This window comes from Maniola jurtina, chromosome 24 (assembly GCF_905333055.1).
Source record: "Maniola jurtina chromosome 24, ilManJurt1.1, whole genome shotgun sequence".
NCBI classification, from domain to species: Eukaryota; Metazoa; Arthropoda; class Insecta; order Lepidoptera; family Nymphalidae; genus Maniola; species Maniola jurtina.
This window is the reverse complement of record NC_060052.1, coordinates 9,185,847-9,212,304: the sequence shown is the minus strand read 5'-3', so window position 1 is coordinate 9,212,304 and position 26,458 is coordinate 9,185,847. Positions and strand designations below refer to the sequence as shown.

Below are 26,458 nucleotides of genomic sequence, written 5' to 3'. Positions count from 1 at the left end.
TATAAATAATAAATGACCGAAGGCCGCCTTTGGCACAACAATAGCTAGCTGTGCCAGATGCAACGCCTCGCTAATTCTCGCGACCCAATTCACGACTGCCACTCGACGGCGGTCAGACTCAGACTCTAAATAAATATAAAACACCGGCCAAGTGCGAGTAGAACTTACACACGAAGGGTTCCGCACCATCGCACAAGATATTTTGATACTTTCATGTGCAACACTGCAAGTTAATGACAGACAGCGCCATCTATAAGTAATTTAGTACCTAAACTAATTTAATTTTTGTGATGTAAGTTCACGGTGATTTTGAGACAAATTCACGGTTTGCAGATTTTTCCTTTCTGTCATATCTTGACAGATATGGCAGACAGACAACGAAGTGATCCTATAAAGGTTCCTTTTTTCCTTTTGAGGTATGGAATCCCAAAAATCAACTAGATTCTGAAATTCAGTATATCACTTGACCCAAATTTCATACAGGCATACAGGTGAAAACTACAAAATAATCAAAATTGAGAATTCGCTGTAGCGATCTCTAAATTACCAGTAGAATAACTGTAACTCTAACTGTGTAGTGTAAACTTGATTGCTACATCGTAACCCGCGTAGCAAAAGCTACGAAAATTCAATCCAATTATTTTAGAATAGACGATTTTACTTGAAAGTCCTCCATTTAAAATAGATATTACTTAATACAAAAAAAATGGAGAGCTAGTGGGAATTTATAGGAAAAACTTGATTAAAGTACCCTTACCCTTTTCATATCAAGAATAATTTGTAATTTAGTGTAATGTTATCATTATATTATTAAGGGGTCTAAAAAAAGTGCTGATGACCCCGTGGTTAAGATAACGGCCTGTTATTTGGAAAGTCAAGGGTTTGATCCTGGACACCACCTCTAATTTTTCGAAACTATATGTGTTTTAAGCAATTAAAAATCCCTTCTTTTAATGGTGAAACAAAACTTCGTGAGAAAAACTGTACACCTGAGAGTTTTTCATACTGTTCTTAAAGGAGTGTGAAGTCTGCTAATCCATACTTGGCTAGCGTGGTGGACTTTGGCCACACCCATGTCATTTTAAGAGGACACCAGTCCTATGCTGTGCTCTGTGACAATGATGATAAGCATGGAAACATAATATCTCTTCAAATTATTCCACTAGCGCTCCTGTTACTACTGTTTCATTATTTATGAAGTTTGCACTTTAAATGTCTGAATTGATTGCCGTTGATTTCATATTGCAATTTAATTTTCATTCCATTCACTGAATGCGTTCAATATTAATCATTTTATACCATTCGTAGCAAATAAAACTATCAATTTGAATAACCTCATGCTGCATCTATAGGAGATTTTACGTAGTACATTGTAATGTCACAAAACCAGTTGCTGTAATTTCATTTTCGTAGTTTTTTAACGAATATTCACCATACATAGGCTGCACTAAAAGTATCGGGAATGGAATATTTCCACTGTCCCTGTCATATTAAAATCTTTTTAATTGGAAACTCCTTGGTTTTAAAAATCGAATACCATTTATTTATTTAAAAAAAGATTCTCGGTCTTTTCACAAGGTCTTGTCGAACTTGTTTAGTCGTTGAGAAAATGGAATTGACTCGAGAAAATTCTAGAGCGATGATTTATTATGACTTTCGAAGTGGTTTAACACAAAAACAGTGTGTTGACCGGATGATTTCTGCATTTGGTGATGAAGCCCCATCTAAAACCACATGTTATCGCTGGTTTGCTGAATTTCAACGTGGACGTGTCAAGCTCAGTGATGATCTCCGTCAAGGTCGTCCAAAAACTGCAGTCACCCAAGAAAACGTTGATGCTGTGCGTAAGCTGATTGAAGAAGATCGACATGTGATATACCGCGAAATTCAGGCAACTTTAGACATTGGCATGAGTCAAATACAAATAATCTTGCATGAACAATTAGGTGTAAAAAAGTTGTTTTCCCGATGGATACCGCATTTGCTCTGTGAAGAGCAAAAAGCGGCTCGGGTTACTTGGTGAGTCAGAACTCTCGAAAGATTCCACGCAGGATCCTCAAATGCCGTATACAACATCGTATCAGGTGACGAATCCTGGATATACGCGTACGAACCCGAAACAAAAAACCAGTCACGAGTTTGGGTGTTCGAAAATGAGTTAAAGCCAACAAAAATTGTTCGTTCACAAAGTGTTGCAAAAAAAATGGTGGCCACGTTTGTCTCCAAAACCGGCCATGTTGCGACTATTCCTCTTGAGGGACAAAGAACGGTTAATGCAGAATGGTATGCTAGCATTTGTTTGCCACAGGTGGTTTCTGAACTCCGTAAAGAGAACTGCAACCGCCGCATCATCCTCCATCACGACAATGCGAGTTGTCACACCGCGCACAGAACAAAAGAGTTTTTAGAGCAAGAAAACATTGAATTATTAGACCATCCGCCGTACAGCCCCGACCTAAGCCCTAATGATTTCTGTACTTTCCCTAAAATAAAGAATACATTGCGTGGTCAGAGATTTTCATCACTTGAAGAAGCTGTGGACGCCTACAAAACGGCCATTTTGGAGACCCCAACTTCCGAATGGAATGGTTGCTTCAATGATTGGTTTCATCGTATGAAAAATGTGTCAAATTTCGCGGAGAATACTTCGAAAAGCAATAAATACATTTTTAAATAATAATATTGTGTCACTTCCTTGATTCCCGAAATTTTCAGTGCCGCCCTCGTACTAATCTTCATCCAAACTAAATCCACGCAGGTGAATAGTTTTTTTTTAATCCCGAGGGATTTCTTTGATTATCCGGGTTAAAAAGTAGCTTATGTCACTCTCAAGATTTTAAACTACTCCCATACAAAGAATCATGTCATCAATTGCTCTGTTGCGTCAAGCTTAAAGGACAATACAATAAACAAACACACTTTCGCATTTAGAAAAGTAGTGCAGAATTGGTATATTTTTAACCTCCGACCCAAAAAGAGGGGTGTTACAAGTTTGACATGTGTATCTGTGTATCTGTCTGTGGCATCGTAACTCCTAAACGAATGAACCGATTTTAATTTAGTTTTTTTCGTTTGAAAGGTGGCTTGATCGAGAGTGTTCTTAGCTATAATCGAAGAAAATCGGTTCAGCCATTTGAAAGTTATAAGCTATTTTCTAGTTTTCTTATAGATCTGTGTCGGGGTTTTTTTAAATTTCGAGTTATAGTTTGTACAAATACATGACTGATATTCTAAAGTAATTAAATTTGAAAACAGAATGTAATTAAAACAAATGATCGCTATAAAGTGAACAAAGCATGGTCTCGCGTGCAAACAGCAACTGACAATAATGTAATGGCGTACAACAACTGGAATTGCTCTTGGCTATTAAAACAATCATTGTTATTGCCACGTGCCACTCTAGTGTCGGTTGGATATTTAATTTTACCCTTTTTAATATTTCAAAAGGCCTTATTAGTTAATACATTACTAATTTTTATAAGCAACTAGACGATGCCCGCGACTTCACCCGCGTGGATTTAGGTTTTTCGAAATCCCGTGGGAACTCTGATGTTCCGGGATAAAAAGTAGCCTATGTGCTAATCCAGGATATTACCTATCTCCGTTCCAAATTTCAGCCAAATCTGTCTAGTAGTTTTTGCGTGAAGGAGTAACAAACATACACACACACACATACACAAACTTTCGCCTTTATAATATTAGTGTGATCAGCATTATTTTACCACCGAACTGCACAAGACGTCGGGCAATTTTCCATGCTTATGTCGTCGACATTCCGTTTACACGCACGAAACGTTTTGCGTCATCATTCCTCATACGCATAGCTAAGGATTGGAATACTCTTTCGGGATCTGTGTTTCCTACCAATTACAATCCGGGAATCTTTATAACAAGAGTGAGGCATCTTCTAGGTAAGCGCGTCCCATCTTAGGCCACATCATCACTTTCCATCAGGCGTGATTGTGGTCAAGCGCTTGCCTATCTATACTAATAAATAAAATTGGAGTGTCTGTCTGTAATATCGAAATAACTACTGCATATTAAGGTCATATGGTTATTTGAACGATACTATAACTGAATCACACGTTTTTAAAATTTTTGTCTGTCTGTCTGTCTGTCTGTCTGTGGCTACTTTTTTAACCGACTTTCAAAAAGGGAGTTGTGTTTTTCTACCTATGTACACCGAAATCTTCGAGATTTCTGAACCGATTTGCGTCATTTCTTTTTTAATCGATAGAGGAACTTTGCGACATTGTTTCATAAAAAATTTAGATTCCAACTCCTCAATCCTGATGCTGCAGGGGATCTGACCAATCCACGCGGGCGAAGCTGCGGGCATCAGCTAGTGATTAATAAAAAAAAACAACTGGATTGAGAAGTCTCAGGCATGCTGGTCTCCTTACGATGTTTTCCTTTACCGTTAAACTAAGTGATATTTGATTGCTTACAATACATAATAGATGTGTGAAATCTGTGAATCTACACAGCGCCAGCGTGTCAGACTATGGCCGAAATTCTTCTCATTCTGTAAGTAATGACTGGCATGTACTATCATTGAAAGAACTTTCAGAATTAGTTTGTCCGAAAAGTTCCGAAAGTTATCCCTTATAGACAAACACACAAACCAACAAATAATACCTCTTTGTAAATATATATTAGTACTAGAGGATGCCCGCGACTTCGTCCGCGTGGATGTAGGGTTTGAAGATCCCGTGGGAACTGTTTGGTTTTCCGGGATAAAAAATTGTCTATATCATTAACATAGACGCAAGCTACCTCGGTACCAAATTTCATACAAATCGGTTGAGCAGATGGGTCTTTAGGAATCCCGTGGGAACTCTTTGATTTTCCGGGATAAAAAGTAGCCTATGTCCGTTCTCGGGATATGAGCTAACTCTGTACCAAATTTCGTCAGAATCGGTTAAACTGTTGGACCGTGAAAAGGTAGCAGACAGATAGACACACTTTCCCATTTATAATATTAGTATGGATAGATATAGAAGCACAAATTTACCAAACAAATTGGCCTTTAACTTGAGCTGTGGTGAACCAGTTTAGGTAACTCAAAAACTGTTTTTCCAATACTTGTAGTTACCAAAGATATTTCCAACAAATTGAGGAGCCAAAATGAATAATAGTTAATAGACCCTCTTCAAACTTTGCTATTATGAGGCCGCAACGAAAGGTTTACTCTTATCGATGATATATAAATGTTTATTTTGTGATAGATAGGACAAAGTGAAAATCGGCTAATTGCAAGTTGGACTCGGACACGAAGGGTTCCGTACCATCGTACAACAAATAACACTTTTAATTTTTAATTCTCATGGCAGCCATTTTAAAATTTATGTTATTTGTTATAGCGGTAATAGACATACATACAGTGCCCAGCAGGTTGAGATGACAACTGGAGTGGGGACGCCCATACACATTGTGTACACATTCTTGGAAAATTTCAATTTTCTACGAATTACGGTTCACGAGATACAGCCCGCTGACAGACAGACGGATGGTTGGAAGGATGGATGGATAGCGGAAACTTAGTAATAGGGTCCTTGGCATCCTTAGGGTAGGAGACTGCGGGAACCCTGAAAACAGGCGTTTCATAGAGGTTCCCTAATGTCAATTATAGGTAACATTTGCCTGTGTATTTGAAGCCTCGACGTTTTAAGTAACTGTCGTGAACTGGGACTTTGTGCTTTGATTGTAAATCAAAAGTATTTTCTTTAATATCGCAATGATTCTCTATCGTTTAATTATATCTCCATGACAGACCCACGTCAATTGACTACTAATTACAAAAGCGAAGCTTCCGGACTTACAAATTGAATACAACCACCAAGACGTTAAAAGGTACCTCTTTGATAAAGTACGACAGCTGGTTTTAAACGACAAGCCCAAATCATTTCAATGAGATTCATGATAGTCTTAGTCAAAGTCGTAGATCTTCTACAAGGACGGGAACGAATCATGGTCTAATACCTCTGGGGCTATTTATAAAATTTCTATAAATATAATCTAAATCTTTCTATTTTAAATTGAAAATTCATACCTCCATAGTATTACGATAAATGTTAAAGTGTGTCTGTATATCTATTAAGTAGTTTTCGAAATTTACAAAGATAGCTTGTATCCCGGGGATGGACATAGGCCCGCAAAGTCAAAGAGAATTCTCACGGGATTCTTCAAAAACCTCAGTCCAGTAAATGAAGTCGCGGGTATCAAATCCATCCATACTATCCATACTAATATCATGAATGCGAACGTGTGTCTGTCTGTCTGCTAGCTTTTCACGGTTCAACAGTTTAACCGATTTTGATCAAATTTGGTACAGACCTAGCATACACCTCGCGGAAGGACAAAGGCTACTTTTTATCTTAGGAAATCAAAGATTTCCCACGGGATTCTTAAAAGCCCATCCGCTTAACTTGTTTATATTGATACAGAAGTAGCTTGTATCCGGGGGATGGATATAGGCTATTTTTTTACCTGGAAAATCAAAAAGTTCTCACGGGATTCTTCAAAAACCTAACTCCAGTGATTGAAATCGTGGGCATCGTCTAGTAAAATAATAAATTTACAACCCCATAAGAATAGGTATAAATGGTCGTTGTTAGGCAGGTTCCCCTCTGTAGGGATATAATCTCATGTGCTTGCAGTCCTTGTAAATAGCTTTAGGTATCCTGTTTTATTTTTATTATTCTTGAAAGAAGATATCTTTACTCCATTGGTAGGTACTCCATTGGAGGTACTCGTCAGTTAACGACGCTCACTCCATTCGGGAATATCAGAGCGAAAGCAATGCCCCGGGGAGAACTCACATTACATTTTACAATATCAGTTTTTTGTTTGCTATCGCTTCGAAAAATAATAACTACGGAAAGCAAATATATATTTTTTGCTAGCAAAATATAAAAAGTGTTAGTTTTAAACTGTTTTTGCACGTTATTTTTTAACTATTTGTTTCTCATTTTCGGTATCCATACCTACTTACTTTTGTACGTTTTGTAGGACTACTACTAATAAATAGTTTTTTTTTTTTTAATAATATAATTTAATTCAATTCAAAGTGACTATTCAATAGAGGTAGTTTACTAGAGAATGCCCGCGACTTCGTCCGCGTGATTTAGGTTTTTAAAGATCCCGTGGGAACTGTTAGATTTTCCGGGATAAAAAGTAGCCTATGTCCGTCCCCGGGATATAAGCTAACCCTGTACCAAATTTCATCAGAGTCGGTTAAACTGTTGGCCGCGAAAAGGTAGCAGACAGACAGACACACTTTCGCATTTAGTATAATATTAGGTACTATAGATTTTTGCACACTTTATGCGGCAGTAGATTGTGTTCGGGTCTTACTAAATTGTACTAACTATCTGTTATTTACCCACAATTTTTCTGTGTATCTGTTATTAAGATTGAGTTAAAATTTTGTACAATTGTCTTTGGCACTTGCGTGAAGATTTCTAGTAAGTATAGTACCATCAACGTAAAATATGTACAAAACTTAAAGAGGCTTGCGCATGCTGGGCGTTATAGCTAGTTTCAAATAAAATATTTATTGAAAATACCGAACAGCAAAAATGAGATAATTTCAAATAATTTTCTGCATTTCTTGGCCACAAGCTCGGCTATATATTCCCAAACGGCACAAACCCTGTTAACGGGCGATACACATATAATATGTTATTTTACTGAATGTTGGCGTAACTGTGAAGATTACGTCCTGCAATGCTGCTCTGTTATTGCAGGATAAAAACAACTGAGAACTACAGTTTCATATCCTTTTTACCGCGGGATTTTTGAAATAATAATGGACATAGCTAGACAGAACAAGCTTATGAAACTTGTAACAAAACCTCGACGTTTCACCTTCAAATTAAATTAAGATAAATAAACTGCCTGCCATCTTTCTAAATTCAAATTCAAAATATTTTTATTCAAGTATATTTTTACAAGTACTTTTGAATAGTCAAAAGCATCTACCACTGCTTCGGAATGCCTCTCCTACCGAGAAGAAGGTCAGACTTTTATTATTGAAAAAAAAAGAATGGTGGACCAATACCCGTTAACAAAGACACATTCCCCAAACACCCCTCTTAATGAAATCCGGGCACCTTTCCGGGTATAAATTATTCCTTCGCGGTTGTAACTCTTGAAAGGCTTTATAGATAGCTTTGGGCCTTGGAGCGATCCGGTGTTTGATAAAAAGTCAAATCAGTATCTTTTTATCAAACGTCAAAACACGCGCTTAGTACGCAAGTTTCTATGAAATACTGGCATGTGACGTCACAATGATTTGACGTGCTTTTTTAGCTTTAATCGATAATTTAAATTTTTTATTTCACTTAAAACTAACAAAGGACGTGGATTTTACGTATTTTGAAAGACCATCTATTTAATAATAATCACTGAGAAATATTATTTTTGACGTAGACAAATACCGTATTTCAGACTGAAGGAGTCACGCAACCTTCTTTCGACTCGTCTATAAAATATGAGTCAATGTGTATATCTTTTTTTTTCTCTCTCGTCTGGCTTTACAAAGATTAGCCAATGTCAAGTTTGTAGTTATTTACAAGTTAGGGAAACCATTATAGGTATGGACTTCATCTGTGCCGGCGCTCGCCGACATACGCGCGGCACCCCTCTAGAGCGCTTCCCAATCAGTTCCACCACCAAAAACACCAGTAAAACACAAAACCCGGCCACTTTTACCAAAAAAAAAAAAACACTCCAAAAAGGTAGAGCACGCGCGCCAGCAAACACCAACACAGACGAAGTCCTGCGCTATATTTATAACTAGAGGATACCCGCGACATCGTCCGCGTGGATTTAGGTTTTTAAAGATCCCGTGGGAACTGTTTGATTATCCGGGATAAAAGTTGCCTATGTCAATTACAGGGACGCAAGCTACATTGGTACCAAACATACAAATTGGCTAAGCGGATGGGTTTTTGGGAATCCCGTGGGAACTCTTTGATTTTCCGGGATGAAAAGTAGGCTATGTCCGTCCCTGGAATATAAGCTAACCCTGTACCAAATTTCGTCAGAATCGGTTAAACTGTTGGGCCGTGAAAAGGTAGCAGACAGACAGACACACTTTCACATTATTTTATAATATTAGTATGGAAGTATGGATTGTATACATACAAAGTATAAACACTACAGGACCTAAAAATGAACATGTAAGCCATGTAAGACAAATCAGGTTCCTCGTTCTAGTACGGTTTATGGACTGTGCTATGGAGCGCTAAAACCAATAAATAAAAGCAATCACATAATATCTTCACGCCACAATGATTGCACCACAGTTCCACTCATGTTATAATGAATTTCCAATAATTCTTGTAATAGGAAATTAAGGCCGGCAGTTGTTCTGTGCAGAGCAAAGAACCAATTTATCTCAGCTGTCAATGTGCCGCCATGTTGGTTTTACGCGGGAACGAGACGGGTGTGCTTTTCTGATTACGTGTCAGAGAGAGACGGGAAACGTGAACTGATTTATACCTTGTAACCTAGCTATTGTTTTAAATAATGGTTTTTTATACATATTGTAACCTTATTGTAACTTATAATCACTTTTTTACTACCTAATTAAAAAGTATCTAGGAAGAACTAGTTTATTTTGCTAAACTTATTAGCAGAACCGCCTCGGCTGCAGTGGAATTTTTGAAAATCGGAGGGAGAGAGAATTTCCAAAAATCCTGAAATACGCACTACTTCTTCACTTTAGACCGAAAGTTGATCAGAAACCGAAACATACCCATTTTTATGGATAAAACTTCAATAATGATGGACTGTCCTACACACATCTGTCCTAACCTTTTCTTTTGGCTTTGCCGCAGTCGGGTGGTAAAAAAATCAGTTATGTTTGAATCGGAATCGCTCACGAAGGGTTCCGTACCATCGTACTAGACAATTTTTAATTTTGCTAAATTCTCATAGTAGCCATTTTGAAATAGTTACCAACTAACTTAACTCTCTACCTAATACTGTTATGACTCATGAGTCATGACATAGAGACAGACATGAAGTCTTGGTGATAGGCACCTTTCGAGTCGGTACGGAACCCTAAAAAGACGAGGTAAGGAATTGCCGGAGATAACTTGTTGTCGCTAGTCAGAAATTATGTCAAAAAAGTAACATAAAACGGTAAAGACATTTTCTCCTTTTCACCGGTTTCCCTTGAAGGCCGATCGCGCCATCCATCATGGCAAGTGTCATGGCGGTGGATTATTTGTGAGAATTTGTAAAACACGATGTAACCGCGAGAGACCTGACGATTATATGGACAAAAGTCGTGTAGGTATATTTTGTAAACGCTTTCGTGTAAACCTCGCTAGGTACGAATAAGGGCCGTAGTATTGTCGAGGTACCTTTTTAAGGTTTCAAAAGGAAATACGGAACCCTTATAGGATCACTTTGTTGTCTGTCCGTCTGTCTGTCTACAAGGAACCAAAAGCTTAATTTGCTATAATCCGCCAAACCAAAGAAATCTGTATGGTGCAACATGCAGCATGCGACATGCACCGCCCGCCCTCCCACTGATAAACATGCAGGAAAAGCCAGCCACCAAGCAAGCCACACGCAGCACCACACAAATCCCAAAACTACTCGACGCACGTTTCGCCCCGACACCGGAGCATCGTCAGGAGATGTAGACCTTACAATGCCTAATTGCAAAGTCAATTAGGCATTGTAAGGTCTACATCTCCTGGTGTTCGTCCGTCTGTCCGTCGCGTCTGTCCAGAAAACCCATTGATCTTTGGAACTGTTTTCCATTACGATCGAAAACATTTGCGTGCGTGACTCTATTTACAAACGCGACGAGCTGGGGAAGAGCGGCACTCGGTAGCCATTAATCAAATACGTCAGCCTGACAAATGGGGAAACCCTGAGCAAAATCAATCCCGCTATTCTTTGATACCACAATGTTGCATTATTTCTGTTTAGCCGGTTATAGATGATAACCCTATTTCGCCTTCTCTTTTTCTTCTTTCTTTTTCTTCTACACTTAATATTATAAAGGTGATTGTAAGTTTGGATGTAGGGGGTAATCTCTGTAACTACTAAACCGATTTTGAAAATTATTGCACCAGTACAGACAAACTTACAAACTTTACGTCTTTGTAATATAAGTAAGTAATATAAATAATTATGTTATCTTTAGATGAATGGTAAAAGTGAGTAGTGTGCTTAAGACTTTTCGTCAATAAACAGTCGAGAATCGAATCAAGGATCCAATGCGTACGAGATGTATGCAACTATGCATAGCACTCGCTAGCTTTTTAACCGACTTCCAAAAAAGGAGGAGGTTCTCAATTCGTCGGAATCTTTTTTTTTTTTTTTTTTTTTTTTATGTATGTTCCCCGATTACTCAAAGACCCCTGGACCGATTTGGAAATTTAAGATCTGATGAATATCTTCGGAGATGGAGAACAGAACTCCTCAATAGATAGGAGCAAATTGCTCGCGATCAGTGTAATAGCTTAGTAAGCAGTAGGGTTTTAACTGGGCATAGCATATTATAGTACAGTGGGCCACTAAAAATTATGAAATAAAAAAATTTCAAAAGAAAAATAAAACCGACTTCAAAAACCACAAACACTAAAAAGTAAAAAATAACTTTTATTTAGCTACACGTGTAATGTACCTAGGTATGAAGTCGGGCGAGCTTCACTCTTGGATTTCTAATTTTGTTTTAATATGCTCGCTCGACTTCATACCTAGGTACATTACATGTGTAGCTAAACAAAAATTATTTTCTACTTTTTAGTGTTTTTGGTTTTTGAAGTCGGTTTTATTTTTCTTTTGAAAATTTTTTGCACAATTAAAATAAACGTCCAATTTAAAATTCCTTTGTCTGTTCCAACTTTACAGCTTCGAAATACATTTTTATTGAAACTCCCGCAAGCTCCTGTAAAAACCGGGACAGTTTCCCGGGTCCTTTGTAGATTTAATAGTGAATAGCCGAGTTATTGGATCGCCTGCGGGCGGACCCAGGGAGGAACGGAGGAAAACTTGCCTGTATCGGATTCGTTGCTGGAATTTAGCTTTGTTCTCTACGTGGACAAAGAGTATTACGTAAAATTGTACTTTAAGTACTTATGTGAGCTTTATTTTATTCGGATACAAGTTATTAGGCCCTTAACTGTAATCTCACCTGGTGGTAAGTGATGATGCAGTCTAAGATGGAAGCTGGAAAGGGATTAAACCCTTTAAGTTTCTACACGGCAGGGGTGTTAATGTCTATCGGTTTTTCCGACTATGTGCCTGCCCATTACCACTTCAGTTTAGCAAACCCGTTGATCTATGTCGGTTACTCTGGGATCTCCTCATTTCTGATTTAATCTCCAAGCATAGCTCTCTCCATCACCCACTGATTAATTAAACAATTTCTTAAGACTCATTAACTTATTGTAGTAAAACACGCATGATTCAATACCTACATACACCACACTTATAATAGGACTAGCTGATGCCCGCGACTTCATTCCCGTGGATATATGTTTTAAAAATCCCGTGGGAACTCATTGATTTTCTGGAATAAAAAGTAGCCTATGTGGTAATCCAGGGTATAAACTATCTCCATTCCAAATTACAGCCAAATCCGTTCAGTAGTTTTTACTCCGTGAAGGAGTAACAAACATACACACGAAATTTCGCCCTTATAATTTAGTCTGATATAATTTAGTGTGATTAATCTAACCTATGACTATCTGAAAAAGTTTGTATTGTATTTTCTTCTCTTTACAATGTACACCATTTTTGTTATAGTAGAATTTTTCGCGCGGCAAAAGTCATCTTTTTTTGCCGACGTGCAACACATATTTCAACAAAGTTTTGTTCTGTTTTGGCGACGGTACGCGCTTGAATGAGACTTGCAATTAGCGGTCCGTACCGACACGCGTGACCAGAAAGCATAGTAACTTGGTTATTGAGGTATGGACTGGAATACAGACACAAACTTATCTTTGGCCAAGTATGAAATGGAATGTCAGTTACAGGCTCTTTTAAAAGTCTTTTTAGGGTTCCGTACATCCGAATGACGACCTCCCTCGCGCAGTGGTAAGCATTGTGGTTTTATTAATGGGAGGTCCCAGATTCGATTTCCGGCCAGGGGAAATTTGGAATTTTATAATTTCTCTTTTGGTCTGTTTTGGTGAGAGGCTTCGGCCGTGGCTAGTTACCACCCTACCGACAAAGTCGAGTCGCTAAGTGATTTAGCGTCTGGTACGATGCCGTGTAGAAACCAAAGGGGTACATGGGTTTCATAAAAAAAACAGCCATACTTTTTTCAGATTAGCTCACTTCTATCTTAGATTGCATCATCACTTACCACCAGCTGAGATTGCAGGCACAAGCTAACTTGTATTTGAATTTATAAAAAACGAAGCTTTATAGGGTTACTCGTGTATATTTTGCATCTTTCACTTTATTTATAAAAGTTTTATTTATCTTTACAGGTACAAACTTTTGATGCAAAGAAGCTAAATAGGTATACTTTAGTTGGCTTTAGTTTACGTGAAGATAATATGAAGTGATTTTTAAGATCTTCTGAATGTCAAAAAGCTTTTAGTTTTAAATAAGAAAAACTAAGATGGCCTAGTGCGAGATCTCCTGCCCAGAGAGTGTTCCGTATATTATAAGTTTTATGACATGTTATATTACACTAGCTTGTGCCCACGATTTTGTCTGCGTGGATTTAGGTTTTGAAAATCCCGAAGGAACTCTTTGATTTTCCGAGATAGAACGTTGCCTATGTCAATTTCCAGGATGAAAACTGCCTCTGTACCAAATCTTTGTATAAATCGGTTAAACGGATGGGCCTTTCCCGTGGGATCTCTTTGTTTTTTTCGGGATAAAAAGTAGCCTATGCCCTTCCTCGGGATGTTAGCTAACTATGTACCTTTCATCAATATCGGTTAGACTGTTGGGCCGTGAAAAGCCAGTAGACAGACAGACAGACAAATTTTCGTATTTCTAATATTAGTATGGTTGACGGATCACCCTTGCTGTCTAGCGCGGAAATGCTTGGCATCATTGGTACTTGAAAAGAGCAACCACCGAGTTTCTTGTTGGTTCTTCTCGGTAGGAACGGCATTCCGAACCAGTGGTAGATTTTTTTTGACGATTCAAAAGAACTTGTAAAAGTTTAATTGAATAAAAACATTTTGAATTTTGAATTTTGAATTTTTCATTCCACGCGGGCATGATTTGTAACTTAATTGGATAAGGCTAGCTTTAAGTTTCACTGTCATATTTTCGGGTAAACAAAAGATTGAATTGAATATTAAATTAAAAACTACAAGCTTTTTCCGCCTGACGACGGATGACAATATATTTCTCCAAGGTTTTCGTTTTTCTTTAGGAGATAAGGAACTCTAAAAACCAACATTTCTGTAGCATCTTCGAGTTTTAATTTAAAGAACTTTCTCTCTGGGCATTTAATGCTTCCATATTTTTGCGTCTTAGAAGTTTCGTCATGTTACCAGACTTAGTAAGTGGTACGATTTATTCAAGAAATTATGTTTGAAGAACTTTACACTGCCTTTGAAATTTGAATATGAGATACTTGGCTGTAGTTTCAGCATGTAGCTTGGAGATTAATAAGGGTCTTTTTGCATTTTTAGGGTTCCGTACCTTAAAGAAAAAAAGGAACCCTATAGTAAAGTTACTTTGTCGTCTGTCTGTCTATCTGTCTGTCGTGTCTGTTAAAGGAAACTACATGGTACTTCACGTTGACCTAGAATCATGTAATTTGGCAGGTAGATAAGTTTTATAGCCCAAGTAAAGAAAATAATCCAGAAGCCGTGAATTCGTGGTTATATCACAAAAACCATTAAACTCGGAAAAATTACATTAACTTGCATTACATTACTTCCACAGAAAAGTATTAGGTACGCATATCTTGTACAATGGTACGGAACTCTTCGAAAGCGAGTCTGACTCGCACTTGGCCGGGTTTTTTTAATAAAAATAGTGAGCAAACGAGCAGACCGGTCACCTGATGTTAAGTGATTGTGCCCTTGAAAATTTGCAGCACCAAAGGAACCGCCAATGTAAAAACAAAAACATAACTCATTAGGTAGGTACCTAGTTGTAGTAAAATCTAAGTATTGCAGCTTCAAGGCTCACATAATAAGCTCGGGCAGAAAAGTGCTCGAAAAACTCAGGCACACTTAAGTTCACGTGACATTTACATCAAGTTGGGCTTTAACTGGCTTTAACTGGCTTTAAACTTGAAACCGAAGCTCATTTTGCTTATCCTAGTTTTAGGAGACAATTATCTTAAAGTTTTATCTCGGAACAGAGATGGAAGTTTCTAGATTAACGTAGTAAGTATAAAGTGTATTCTTATTATAGTTATTTTATAGGGAGAGCTGACTGACTGACTGATGTATCAACGCACAGCTTAAACTACTGGACGGATGAATAAATTTGGCATGCTATTATGACGTAAACATCTACTAAGAAAGGATTTTTGAAAATTCAACCCCTATGGAGGTAAAATAGGGGTTTGAACGTGTAGTCTACGCGGACCAAGTCGCGAGCATAAAGTCTTATTATGATATATTTGTATCTTCTTCATAATAAAAAAACTAGCAAATTAGCTAGTTTTTTGATGTAAAAACTGCTTTAGGCGCGTTGGGCATTTTGGGATGGGTTAAACCTCAAGGCCGCATCACCGACATGCTATGTTAATATTAATAGTGCTATAGTGGTTAGGCCGTTATGTAAGACCACCAATTTTTTAGGAAAACCTGGCATTACTTTACCAATAGGTCCCAAAATGATAATATTGTGTCATTTTGTCAGTGGTGGCCTTTGAATTTTGCCTTGGAGTAAGATTAATAAAAGACGTGAATGAAAAAAAACGATACAAATAACAAAATTCTTTTTAAAATTGCACATAAAGATACAAAAGCGATGTTTAAACTGTATACATTTGGAGCTGAAATGGAAGAAATTGAATCAGTTTGCATTTTAATTTCCCCGCGGCAATGGCGTCGGAATTCACGGGAAATGCAAACTATTGCGTCCTGCCATATTAAGTCCAATTGACGGAACGGCTTACCGGATGATTAAAACCGGCCAAGTGCGAGTCGTATTCGTACAAGAAGGGTTCCGTAGCATCGTATAAGATATAACCAAAGAGTAATCTACAATTCAGTTTGGAAATAAATAATAAAAATGAAAAAAAAAAATAGAAAATGTCATTCCAATATTGAAAATTTCCTTTGAATTTGAACTAAAAAAAAAGGTTTCAGTCGATGGTTTACATATTTACCTAAGGAAGCTTATGTTCTTAATGCTTAAGTGTCTAGATAAAAATATTTTTATATATAAATAAGTACATACCTAGTATTTTTTTTAGTTTCAAAACTTCTGCATTTCAATTTGAAAAATTCAAAAGCTACCCTGCCAAAAAAACGAACTGATTCAAAATTCAAGATTCAAGTTGTAATAGCTATCTGCATGCCAATCGGCCCGATCTGTCCAGTTGTTTGAGCTGTGCGTCGATAGATCAGTCAATCAAGGTTGCGCAACTTTCATCAATCTATACTAATAAATAAAATTAGTGTGTCTGTCTGTAATTGCGAAATAACTACCTCATATTAAGCTCATATGGTTATTTAAACGATGCCATAACTGAATCACACGTTTTTAAAATTGTTGTCTGTCTGTCTGTCTGTCTGTCTGTTTGAAAAGGCTAATCTTTGGAACGGCTGAACCGATTTTGACGGGATTTTCACAGACAAGTAGAGGATTGACCAGGGTATAACATAGGCTACTTTTTTAACCGACTTTCAAAAAGGGAGTTGTGTTTTTTTACCTATGTACACCGAAATCTCCGAGATTTCTCAACCGATTTGCGTCGTTTCTTTTTTAATCGATAGAGGAACTTTGCGACAATGTTTTATAAAAAATTTGGATTCCAACTCCTCAATCCTGATGCTGCAGGGGATTTGACCAATCGACGCGGGCGAAGCTGCGGGCATCAGCTAGTTGTATAATAAGCCTCGAATTAATACTCGCATGATTTTATATATTGCCTAAATCTATGCAAAGGCAAATCTATAAGTTTTTTCGAAACCATATTATTATTAGCTATAAAACAAATACAGCCTTATAAGATTTCTGTTTCTACGACCACAGCGTTTACAACTGTGCGTTGAAGTCGTCAAAAGTTCTAATCCTGTGGTATTAACCCTTGTAGGGTCTTATTAGGTAAAATTGTGTTCTACTAGGTATTTCACGAGCCTCTTTATTGTCCGGAGGCCGATGTCGCCGGGGCACGCCACGGCCTTTGGGAAATACAACGGAACAGAAATTGAAAAACTTAATTGAATTGTTTTCTTGTATTGAAGTTGCACGTGCAAGAATGTCTGTAATACTTACTTAGTGTTTTAGAAGACTTCAAAAATAGACATCTTTATCTAAATATATAAAAGGAAAAGCTGACTGACTGACTGATCTATCAACGCACAGCTCAAACTGGATGGATCGGGCTGAAATTTGACATGCAGATAGCTATTATGAAGTAGACATTTTAAAATGATTTTTGAAAATTCAACCCCCAAATAGGTACAAAAATTGAAAGTGAAGTCCACGCGGACGAAGTCGCGGGCATAAGCTAGTAGTAGTCACAGTATCACAATAATATTATAAAGGCGAAAGTTTGTGTGTATGTGTGTGTATGTATGTTAGTTACTCCTTCACGCAAAAACTACCGGACGGATTTGGCTGAAATTTGGAATGGAGATAGATAATATCCTGGATTAGCACATAGGCTACTTTTTATCCCGAAAAATCAAAGAGTACCCACGGGATATCGAAAAACCTATATCCACGCGGGCGAAGTCGCGGGCGTCAGCTAGTATAAGAGACACTAGTTGTGAATTTTGATTTTTCCGAGACATCAAAGAATTTTTATAATTTCTGATTTAGTTCAGTGGCGTTCGGGTACGAAATCCTAAAAATAAATTTTGCAATAAAAACCTGTACTTGCTTATAATCGCAGGTAAGATAGCTATAAAACCTTACGAAGCGTGTTTTATGTAAATATGTCGCTGAAAACATCGCGTTTCAGTATTAAATATACTGTGTCATATAATATTTTGTAAGATAACGACAAGCCTTTAAGTTAAACCGTCTCGAAACATTGTCTCCTTTATGGTGTTTTAACGCGCTATGACGTTAAATACTTAGTATTCTTTTGTACACATAATATGTATATTTGATACAATATAACAAATGTAAATTAAAAATTTATAACATCTCCGACAAGTGAAGGTTACAGTAACTAGAAAAGAGCTGATATCTTTCAAACGGCTGAACCGATTTTCTTGGATTATAGCTAAGTACACTTTCGATCAAGCCACCTTTCAAACAAAAAAATAAATTAAAATCGGTTCATTAGCTTAGGAGCTACGATGCCACAGACAGATAGACAGATACACAGATACACACGTCAAACTTATAGCACCCCTCTTTTTGGGTCGGGGGTTAAAAATACGCTCCCGCGCCCGCTCTATCCGTGTGAACAAACCCTTAATTAATTAATTTCTGACCCGCCATGGCTCAAAGGATGCTAATTTCCGATCTCTTTCGCGCCCTGTCCCTTGTTAAGGGTCTGTTAATTTGGACAGGAAATTGTCCCAAAAACATCATCTACCCATCGCTGCTGCACTACTGAGCACGGGTCTCCTCTCAGGGCTTTTAAAGCCATAGTTCAAGTGCGGATTGAAGACTTTACAAATACTTTTGAAAACATTATGGAGGACTCTCAAGCTGCATTCAATAGTCATTCATTCGCTTCTTCCTTCCTTCATTCATTGGTAACATTCATCATCCCATCGCCAGTTCAATACTGAGGACGGGTCTATTTCAGAATTTATTTTATTTTTTATTTTATTTATTTTATGGAAACACACCATACAATTATATAGGTACATGAGAATAGTTTAGCCATAGTGGAAGACTTTGATACACACACATTTGAAAACATTATAGACCGCTGACCGACAGTCGGACGAACAACCAGCGAAGGTTTATCACTAGGGTTGGCACTCATCGGGTACGGAACTCTAAAAATTGTTACATCTACATTTAGATTGAAACTTTATTATCCCCGATATAGCGAAAAATAATTCGGGTTAATCCAGGCTTGCGACTCGATCACTTCGCCCCATCTGTATGCAAATGACGGGTCGTCTTCGGGGGAGCGCAGACGAACGACAAATTGATTTCGGCTCTCCATTTACTGATCCTTTTGCTGTCTGCCAATCGAATGAATTATTACAGACCAATGTGGAATTGGTCGAAAATTCAATTGTGCATTTTGCAGGGTTCATTAGGGTTCCGTATCTCTTATATAATATTAGGGATCGTATAGGATCACTTCATTGTGTATCTGTCTGTCATGTCTGTAGACATCTGTCTGTAGACGTGCCAATGGAATCAAAACCTATACTATACTTAGGTTTTGATCCCTTCTGATAGGTCCTATAGGGTACTCCTGTTGGCCCCGAGGATGCTCCGGTGTCGGGGCGAAACGTCGAGTGGTTTTGGATTTGTGTGGTGCTGCGTGGTGGTGGTGCGTATTGCTTGCTTAGTGGCTGACTTTTCCTGCATGTTCATCAGTGGGAGAGCGGGCGATGCATATCCGATGCTGCATATTGCACCATCTACAGATTTGTTTGGTTTACCGGATTATAGCAAATTAAGCTTTTGGTTCCTTGAATATATAGCTACTTATTATTAAGGAAATGTAAAGATGGAAATAAAAAGCTTACCTGTTTATTTATTTATGATTATATTTCAAGAAGAAGAACAAAAAGTTCTTGCTTAGTCGTGTCTTTCCCCTGCTCTATCCTTTGACCACTTCGGTGCAGCTCCCAGTGTCCCCCGCATCTATAACTTTGCTGTGCTGTCGTAAGAATATAAATTGGATTTATAAATAAATTTGCTTTATGGCGGTCGACACTTTTATATACTTCGGAAGTACGCCCGGTATATCAATACACAGTATTACAGGTGTGAAGATAAATATAATTAACTCTTTGCTTTTCCGGGATAAAAAGTCGCATATAAGTATGTCAATTTCCGGGACGCAAGCTACTCATATAAATCGTATAAGTGGATGGACCTTTAAGAATCTCGTGGGAACTTTTTGATTTTCCGGGATAAAAGTAGCCTATGTCCGTTCCCGAGGGCGGGATGTAAGCTAACTCGGCACCAAACATCAGAATCGGTTAATTTTGTCGGGCCGTGAAAAGCTAGCAGACAGAAAGACACATTTTCACATTTATAATATTAGTATTAATCTACCATAGACGTATGAATCTACCTGATGAATTTTTGTTTTGACCACCTCACCGATTTTCAAAAATTCCACAGCTGGGGCAGGTCAGCTACTCTAAAATAAAATATTGATTAAATATAAACTCTCCTTGTTTAAATCAGTTCAAAAAGATCTTGAAAGGCCGAAGGTATTCCAACGTAACGACAGACGCGGAACTATAAGCCGTCATAAGTCACGATATAGCAAATGACTTCCGCTTCATACAAAGCTTCACTGCAGTAAGAACTTAAATCACGTTTTATGCTGTTTTCTACTAAATAAAAACCGGCCAAGTGTGAGTTGGGCCTCGCTCATTTAGAGTTCCGTACATAATTATTTTGAACATCATATTTTCGGTGTATGAAATATTTCTTTTCCGAGCAAAGAAAACCCCAAAAATGTTCGTTTGTGTTGGTCACAACTTACAAACTATTTTATAAATCGTTGTTTACAGTATTTGTTGTTTAAATACAGTATATGGCACATAATGTTCCGACATATTCCTTACTAGTTCAGTGTTAATAAAGATAACAAGTGTAAATTAAAAATTTATAACACGCCCGACAAGTGAAGGTTACAGTAACTAGAAAAGAGCTGATAACTTTCAAACGGCTGAACCGATTATCTTGGATTATAGCTAAGAACTCTCTCGATCAAGCCACCTTTCAAACAAAAAAAACTAAATTAAAATCGGTTCATTCGTTTAAGCGCTACGATGCCACAGGCAGATACACAGATACACACGTCAAACTTATAACACCCCTCTTTTTGGGTCGGGGGTTAAAAATAGCCCCTCGATAGCAGCGTCACTGTAGTATAACAACAAATGCTAAAAACAATAATTTATTAATTAGTTTGTAAGCTGTGACCAAAACATTTTTTTGTGTTTTTCTTTCACGGTTTATTGCAATGTTCTGGCTCGGAAAAGAAATATTTCATTCCCACAAAATATGTACTCATTATCATTATGTACGGAACCCTAAAAAAGTGAGGCCCAACTCGCACTTGACCTGTTTTTAAGCGTACCTCTACCACGAAATTAGAAAGTTCCCAGAGGATTTTTAACAACCTAAATCTACGCAAACAAATTGACGGACTTTATCTAGTAGTACTAGATTTAAACCAAATCCGTTTTACGGAAACTCCATTTTAGGAATTTATCGAAATTCGAACTTTCAGAAGCCGGTCAGCGAATATTTCATATCAAAATTCCACTTGTAAAATATGCACACGTCATGCCAGCAAATAACTTTTTTGAAAATGCACTAACTTTTTCCAATATTTTAGCGTCAAGTTCTAAAAATCTCGATTGCTACAGGAAAATATAACTTACTACAAACAACATACAGTTACAAATTGCTTCAAAATACGTTACGTATTCGGAACATGTAAGCGCTAAATAAAAATATACTTTGAGTTGTGAAGCCGAAAGTTGAAAATCATTTGTGTGTGTAGTGCTGTAGTTTTGTACTTGTTAGGGTTCCGTGTCCAAAGGCTGAAATGGAGCTCTATTAATGTCACTCTGTTGTCTGTCCGCGTGTTACCAACATGAAATTTCGGTATTTGGTGTAGAACGTTGACCGAAAACTGAATATTTAATTATAAATTCAATAAAAAATATTTTCGAGAGGATCCCATGGATGAATAAGGAGCCTACCTTACCTTAGCATACAGGGCATACAGGGTAGGGGGAGCTCATTGAGTAGAACAATAATATATCTTAAAAAATAAATAAATGGGGGCCGTCAAATTTGTCAGCTTTAGACTATCTCTGTCTGACATGGTCTATCTCAAAAACTAAACTAGTTAGGAATATCAAAGATGATAATATATACTATGCCTACTGAATTTAAACAACAAATACTGAAAACAACGATTCATAATGTAGTTTGTAAAGTAAGCAAAAGATAATGTACGGAACCCTTGGTGTGCGAGTCTGACTCGCGCTTGGCCGCTTTTTATGAGTGTGGGATCGGTAGTTAGTAGTTCAAAGTTAGTTGTTTCTACTTTTTCTATTCCAGCAGACCAATTCACAATTTTTGGTTTTAGTTTTTTTCTCGTTTCGTTTGACGATATGAGTTTTGGTTCAGGAGTTAGGGTTACCTCGTTTAGTTTTAGTGTTTGGGAATGGGGATTGCTTTAGTTTTGGCCGTTCATCTATGACCTGCATATTTATAGAATTTTGGAAATAGGTGCATTCTTGCGATTTGGCTTAGGTATTTAGAGTTTATGCAATTATAATGAAATCAGTTATATGGGTAGGTATGTAGGTATCTAATGAGCTTAGAAGGGATGATGGAGGAATATTTACCGAGGTGATAGGTTATAAAGATACCTATCAGTGAGAGTGTGCAAAAATTGACAGCAAAACCAATTGTCTTATGGACGCCAAGTTGGAAACTTCATGAAATATGGATTTTTTATTCCAACTTTCGTACATCTTCACGGAGAAAGACATTGTCGGTATAAAGTCTCTAGGAATTTATATACAAATTTTGCTACAAGAAAGGTACATAATATTATAAAAATTTTAGTTTATAGAAATGGTGATAGCCTAGTGGTTAAAACTTCGATCCGAGTTTCGGTCCGGGGTTGAACCCCGGGCATCCATCCTTTCAGAGTTAGGTAGGTGAGTAAGTAATTAAAATATCACTTTATTTACCGGTAAAGAAAAACATCGTGAGAATACTTGTTATTGTTGTCAAAGGTATATGTGAAGCCTACCAAATGCCAATGCGCCAATGCGCACTTGGCCAGCGTTATTATGGCCTCAACCTTCCTCATTTTAAGCGGAGACTCGTTCTCAGTAGTGGCCCAGCGATTGGTTGAGATAATAATGACATTAGTTGATGAAAATATGAGGTACCTATATTCCAAAAACGAAATAATTCCAAACTTAAAATGATACCTAATGTTTCAGTTAGGTCAATCTTGAGATTTCACGGAAGAGAAAATGTTTAAATGTTTTGAATTCCCCTTTAATCATATTATTTGATACTTAGTAGCTACTCATTTTATGGTAATCCAAAATTTGCATTGTAAAGGCTACTAGGTACTTATAATGTCAGGGCGGGATTGCGGTTCGACTTCCGGTTGGGGTAAGATAAGAAGGATCCGGAAAATGTGAAAAAAGGCACTAAGGTGCGTAAAAGGCATAATAAAAAAAAAAAGTTTTTGTGATATTATTATTTTTCAAGAATTTTTTACCTTTCTTAGGCGAAACGCAGACTTGCAGAACAGAATAGAAAGATTTTTATTCAAATAAATTTTTACAAGTGCTTTTGAATCGTCAAAAGAATCTTAGTATCACACTGGTGGAATGCCATTCTTACCTAAGAAATTCGACGATTGCTCTTTTGAAATGTTCAATCCATACTAATATTATAAAATGCGAAAGTTTGTTTGTCTGTCTGTCTGTCTGTCTGCTAGCTTTACACGGCCCAATAGTTTGACCAATTTTGATGAATTTAGCTTACATCCCGGGGAAGGACATCGGCACCGATTTTCCCGGAAAATCACAGAGTTCCAACGGGATTCTTTAAGGCCCATCCGTTTAACCGATTTACTTACTTAAAAAAATTGGTACAGAGGTAGCTTGCATCCCGGAAACTGACATAGACAACTTTTTATCCCGAAAAATCAAAGAGTTCCAACAGGATTTTTAAAAAACCTAAATCCACGCGGACGAAGTCACGAGCATCATATAGTTTGCAGTACCGCCATTGTACTCGTAAACTCTTTGTCTTTGCGGGGTTAAAAGAGAGATTTTCCACATGCAAAATTGATTATATCGTCAAATTCCCGCGTGCTCATGTGTTCCCTTATAACTCTTAAAGTCGAAACTCATAAAAGGTAATACCCAATATCCACGTAGCTTATGCATACTTTCGCTTGTTCTCGAAAATATGCGAAATGTTTCATGAATCTTATGTACATGTACTTGGGAGTTATTTTTGCATGTCTTGTCGTTTGGATTGTATGGTATTGTACCTCTTAGACAAAAGAGCATCGCAGTCTTACAATCTAAGAGATGGACGTATACACAATTTCACCTTCTAAAGTATAAGACCACGGGGTCCAAAAATAACATATTGAACTAGCTCAGCCACTCTAGGTTCGCTGGAGTGGAGTTTCTTAAAATTATTTCTTAGGGCCCTACATGCATTCAGAACCATCGATTTTAACTTCGCAAGAATTGGTATGCCGGTAGATAAATTCAATGACTTAACCTTTAAAACGAGGCCCAATTTACTTTAGTTTACTGAACTATTTCAACATTCAAATTATATCAATTTTATGGTGAAAGGACGGGCGGTGCATATAGCATGCTACATGTTGCAAGATACAGATTTGTCTCTTTCAGCGGCTTATAGAAAATTAAGCTTTTGGTTCCGTGTATCATAGGCTTCCGCAAAGTAACGCCTGCTTCTATACAAAATATATCAACGATACAATGATGAGATGTAAAAATTCAAACTCTGGTGTAACTTCGTCGGTTTTTATTTATGAGAAATTGGAAGTAATTTCACCCCATGTGATGCTATACGCTTTTATATCGAAAGAGAGCGCCGTAACTCAACTCTTAGGCGTGTTGCTTTTTGTAGGTTTACGATGATAAAGGATATTTTGTGCTGAACCGTACGCGATGAATACCGGAGCAAATAGGATGACGGGAGATTACATCTTGAGGTGGATTTACATTTTGGCAATGGCTTCATTAGATATTTCACATAAATATACCGTATTTTTATCCCCCGACCCAAAAAGAGGTGTGTTATAAGTTTGACGTGTGTATCTGTGTATCTGTCTGTGGCATCATAGCTCCTAAACTAATGAACCGATTTGAATTTAGTTTTTTTTTTTGTTTGAAAGGTTGCTTGATCAAGAGTTTTCTTAGCTATAATCCAAGAAAATCGGTTCAGCCGTTTGATAGTTATCAGCTCTTTACTAGTTACTATAACCTTCACTTGTCGGGGGTGTTATAAATTTTTTATTTACACTTGTTTGTACCTTGTCCCAAACGTTTATAAAAAGACAATTTTGGTCGTACGTTGTTTTGTTTAGTATTTTAGTTTAGTAAGAGAGTTAAGTTTAGAATGTACAGGCAAAGCGCTTTCATATTATGATACTCCATTTGGTGTAGTTATATGTATTAGTTTGAATATTGAAAGTACTAATTAATTATTTATTCATGAACAAATTTTAATTTTTTTATGTGATGTAACCACAAATTCACGGTTTTCAAGTTTTTCCTTTACTTGTGCTATAAGACCTACCTATCAGCGAAATTGCATGATTCTAGGTCAACGGGAAGTACCCTAAAGGTTTTCTTAACGACAGGACAGACAGATGGATAGATAGAGAGACAACGAAGTGATCCTATAAGGTTTCCTCTTTTCCTTTTGAGGTACGCAACCCTAAAAACGCACATAATTCCGAAAAGTTAGAGGTGAGTGCCCGGGATCGAACACCCGACCCTCCGAATTGAAGGCAGACGTGTTAACCACTAGGCTATCACCGCGTCTCTGATTAAACTTATTAAAATAAATTCAAGGAGCAAATATCAATGAAGAGAATTTTCTTATTATATTAAATTTTTTCACAAAAATGTATTTTCTATGCTCTTTGACGGTTAGGGGAAGCGTCAGATCTGATGATGGTATTCCACAATATTACTTCAAAGCAACTTCCCATAAAGAAATTAAAGGTACAAACGAAACGAAACGCGAAATGAGGCCATGAATAAACCATCAAGCCCCATGAGAGCAATCTAACGTTCAAATATTATATCTCATATCTTTGAGAACGTAAAATTTTATTTCTCTCCATCTTTAAATATACCTACTTAGACTGAGAGATCATCGCAAGGATTTCATAGGGTTCCGTACCCGAAAGGCGCCAACGGGACTCTATTTCCCTACTGCGCTGTCCTTTCGTCCGTCTGTCTGTCAGCGGGCTATATCTCGTAAACCGTAATAAATAATTAGAAGCGTAGAACTTTCATAGAATGTGTAGGTATTTATATTGGTGATATAAACAAATAATAAAATTTCAAAATGGCCGCCATGAAAAAAAAGCTTTTCTTTGTATTGTACTGCTATTATTGCTGAT

At 37.3% G+C, this 26,458-nt stretch overlaps 1 protein-coding gene across 2 annotated transcripts in view; it reads left to right on the top strand.

The window, feature by feature from the left end:
- The window catches only part of LOC123877712 (complexin), a 297,397-nt gene that overhangs the window by 59,044 nt on the left and 211,895 nt on the right, over nt 1-26,458 (top strand). The window contains exon 1 of one of the 2 annotated variants that reach the window (XM_045924567.1): nt 13,480-13,498. The exons of the other annotated variant lie outside the window; for it this stretch is intronic. The gene's annotated coding sequence lies outside the window, so the exon portion shown is untranslated. Of the gene's footprint in view, nt 1-13,479; nt 13,499-26,458 lie in introns of those variants that run through there. 2 annotated transcript variants of the gene reach the window in all.